This window comes from Tubulanus polymorphus, chromosome 7, assembly GCF_964204645.1.
Source record: "Tubulanus polymorphus chromosome 7, tnTubPoly1.2, whole genome shotgun sequence".
NCBI classification, from domain to species: Eukaryota; Metazoa; Nemertea; class Palaeonemertea; order Tubulaniformes; family Tubulanidae; genus Tubulanus; species Tubulanus polymorphus.
The window spans coordinates 18,921,288-18,924,860 of NC_134031.1; the positions used below are offsets into that span (position 1 = coordinate 18,921,288).

General features: G+C 41.6%; 1 non-coding gene across 1 annotated transcript; it reads left to right on the top strand.

Annotated features, from left to right (window-relative positions):
- The first annotated feature begins 3,234 nt into the window (after window positions 1-3,234).
- On the top strand, window positions 3,235-3,325 carry Trnay-gua (transfer RNA tyrosine (anticodon GUA)). The gene is given in 2 exon segments: window positions 3,235-3,271; window positions 3,290-3,325. It is a non-coding gene; the product is annotated as a tRNA-Tyr (tRNA).
- Window positions 3,326-3,573: the final 248 nt, after the last annotated feature.

The following is a 3,573-nucleotide window of genomic DNA, read 5'->3' on the forward strand; positions in this document are numbered from 1 at the left end:
TCTTTCTTTTCACTTAATATTTGGATCCAGTTTCAGAGTTAAGGTTTAAGTCCAAAAGTGATCTTAAATCATGAGACTCAATAATTTGATAGGCAATAGAGACTCGTCTTATAATTAAAGAATTGCTACCGAACCAAAATTACCTTAGACCGATCTTAGGTTATAAGGTTCTTTCTAGAACCAAGAAGCGGTTTGAAAGGGTAGCCCAACTAAGCTTTGGTCAAGTATCCTTATGTTTACGTCTAATTAGACCAATCTAAAGTATACGAAGTGCTTCGAACCAATCGTGCGTTATATTACAAATATCAGAATCATTACAAGACACGCATTCGTCAGATATAAGCCTCTCTTCAGTGTGTACTACGTGTATCTCTTCATTTCAAGTAGCATTTTCTCTTTTGTCATTTATGTCTTTCTAGCATTTTTTCGGTATTATTGCCATCTCGCGTGGTATTTCGATTTGGTAAATAACAATCCAATAAAATCGTCTGCGAACTATCTAAACCGCTCTTTCTTTCTCTCTCTTTCTCTCTCTCTTCTCTATCCCCTCTCTCCCTTCCGACTTCATCTTTCATATCGAATACAGACATACAGTCTCTTAGTGACGTCACTGATAGTCGGAAACATATTGGAAAAGTCATATAGCGCCGTATTAGTTCTATATGAGATATTGGCAGAATCCTGATTGATTGAGCTCACAGATATAGTGCTCAACCATACGATATACTAAAAAGAAAGGTTTACTACACCGAATCCTCTCGCCATTTTCTGGTTTAGCCTCTCGTTATATCAACACACAAAAGTACAATCCTCCTCGACTTCCAAAGCAAGTCCAGTTTATCCAAGCAACGGCTAGAAGATATTTGTTAAATCGGGACTCTCGAAGTCGTGGTATGGAATTATGGCTCAAAGGCAAACATATTCTGAATCAATAGTATACAAATTGTGAACTGCCTTGCTATCAGAGTCAGAGTTTTTATCTTCTCTCGCTAGCGAAATTGAGCAATAGCGACTGTGGGTTGAATGGAATGAGAGTTGAATTGATATTTTCCCGATCGTGTTGGTTGCTTATGGCCATGCCGTTTCTCACACGCGGCTACATTACAATCTCCGACAAAACGAGAACAGAAAATATATTTTCCGATCATCATCGGGCAGCGCGTAATGAAAGAAAAATAACCGCCGCAGGCTAGCTACAGGTAGATAACTCATACTTCCATCATAGAAAACCATAAAAAAAATGACGGCGGCGATGAGAACGCGTGGTGAAAGAGCTTTACACGATTCGATTGTTCCTCGAATGCCATTAGATCTATAAGCCGACTAGAGGCGACATTCATTAGAATTAGCGCTCAGAACTCTGCTGAAAGAAACCAACTGACTGTTTGTCATTACGGGTAGATTTTACGGCGGGGAATTTCACCGCGATTTTCATTTGAAGTGTGGCGGCGGCGACGAGGTGCAGTTCTCTGTGAAAGCGCCTTACTGGTAACGACATGTATCTCGCTGTCGTTTGGCTGAAGATGTAACGTGTCACTGGAGGTAATTCCAATCCGTAAAACGAAACCGAACTAATTTCAATGTATCCTGCTGTGACGTAGTCTTTTTTATTTATCGCATGAAAGTAATAATTATTTCGTGAAGAGGATATTCCCCAGGGTCCACACAGTTGCGCAGTCAACACACAAGTACAAAGTCTTTTGGTTTCAACTCGGATATAGACACAAGAATGGCTTAGACCTAACTAACTGACACCTGTTGTTCGACTTATTTTACATCTATTATTTTTCCTGCGAGGGATATTCTAATCAATAATAAAAGTTGCCTGAGGACAGTCGAAAACAGAGAGGAGGACAGTGTCAGGGCATGCTGTATTTAACCACTGGCCAAATGGACTAGTTCTGGTCTACTGGCTAGCACGCTTGCTGTCCCGGGTCCGATCCCCGGCGAGTGCGTGTTATTTCACTGAAACTTCTCCTAGTCGTTACATCAAGATTTTGTGGATCCAATGCATACCGAATACTGAATAACAAAACAGTTATTTTCATCGTAGCTCCAAGGAAACAACGCGTTCAAACTAGCGCAAGAATGATAATTAACTGACGTTTATCGCCGACAGGCTTCAGTGTTATCAGAGAACAAAATAACCGCCATTTTCTGATGATGTTTAATAGTTTTTGACAAGTCGGATGTCGCCGAGCGGCTCCTTTCATCCGCTTCGACGACGAGGCGGACACGGACTAGGATAACACTAAACGACGGTGTTTAATTAGTTGAGACGGAATGGGACGCGGGTAACATGAAATAACCGCCACCAACTGATGCTGCCTATAAAGAGGTGATATCCATTATTTTTGGTAGACGAAATTTCATCATAAGAGCCTTTCTGGTTTACATATGCTGGAGACTATGAAACTACTTAGCGATAGGCTTGACCATGTCGAGTTCTTGCGAGCATAAGCTGCAGATTGACTTCGGACAGGTTGTGGACGGCTTGCTCTGATCGATAGGATGAACACACGTATATAGCCCCTCCCCTCGTAATGTTCGGTATTGACGCTGAGAATTATGAAAAAGTCGCGGAATCGATGAGTTTGTAATTTGAAACGCGTTCAGAAGCAACTATACGAGTCGGTGATGGTGCAGATCAATTGAATTACTGATGTTTGTCTTTACCGTACGCAGAGAGAGTTCTCTGCTATATAATCAATCCATATCAGATCTATTACTAAAACGACTGAACGATCATCAGTAGCGCACTGAGTTCTGTGCGAGACATAGCAATAATCTCGAAAAATGAAATTCGTTTTTTGCGGTCTATAAACTGAGACCTGGTATCCCTCACGGTGACTATATGTATACGGTCTCTCTATACCGGTGCACTTTTTGAAGGATCTAAGACATCCACGACTTTTGGCCGTTTTACAACCAGGATCCAGTTCCACAGTTCTGAGTTAAATTTCACTCTTGAGTTAAAACATTGAAATGAACTGATTTTAACTCAGAGTTAACTCTAACTCACAACTGTGGAACCGGCCCCTGATGACCGATGGTTACGGAGCGCCACGGTGAGAGGGAAGGGGAACAGGAACCCGTGAAGGGAGCTTTCATGTAAATATGTATTTTAATGTTTGCATTAACGTGTGTTTTGTTCAAGCTGCGCACACGGCTGTTGCCAGACCATATCAATCGAATGGTCATTTTAAATTCCAACCCAATGATTGTTGCCATGTGCCCTCGATAGCTCAGTTGGTAGAGCGGAGGACTGTAGAGTCGTGACAGAATTGATATCCTTAGGTCGCTGGTTCAAATCCGGCTCGAGGGAGAATTTTCTTGATTTTTTTTTTCACACGCTTTGCATATTTTCTTTTCTAAATATCACCACAAGGAAATTGAGATAGCGTAAAACTATTTCTGCACCGAAGTCACGTCCGTGTAACTGGAACCAGGGGATAGGAATTTACCTCGGGGACTTAATTTATGTTCGGTATAAGGACGGTGAATACAGCAACGTGATCTCAGAGCACTGAATCATCACTGATAAATTTTTATTAACCGATGCAGCGCGCGCGG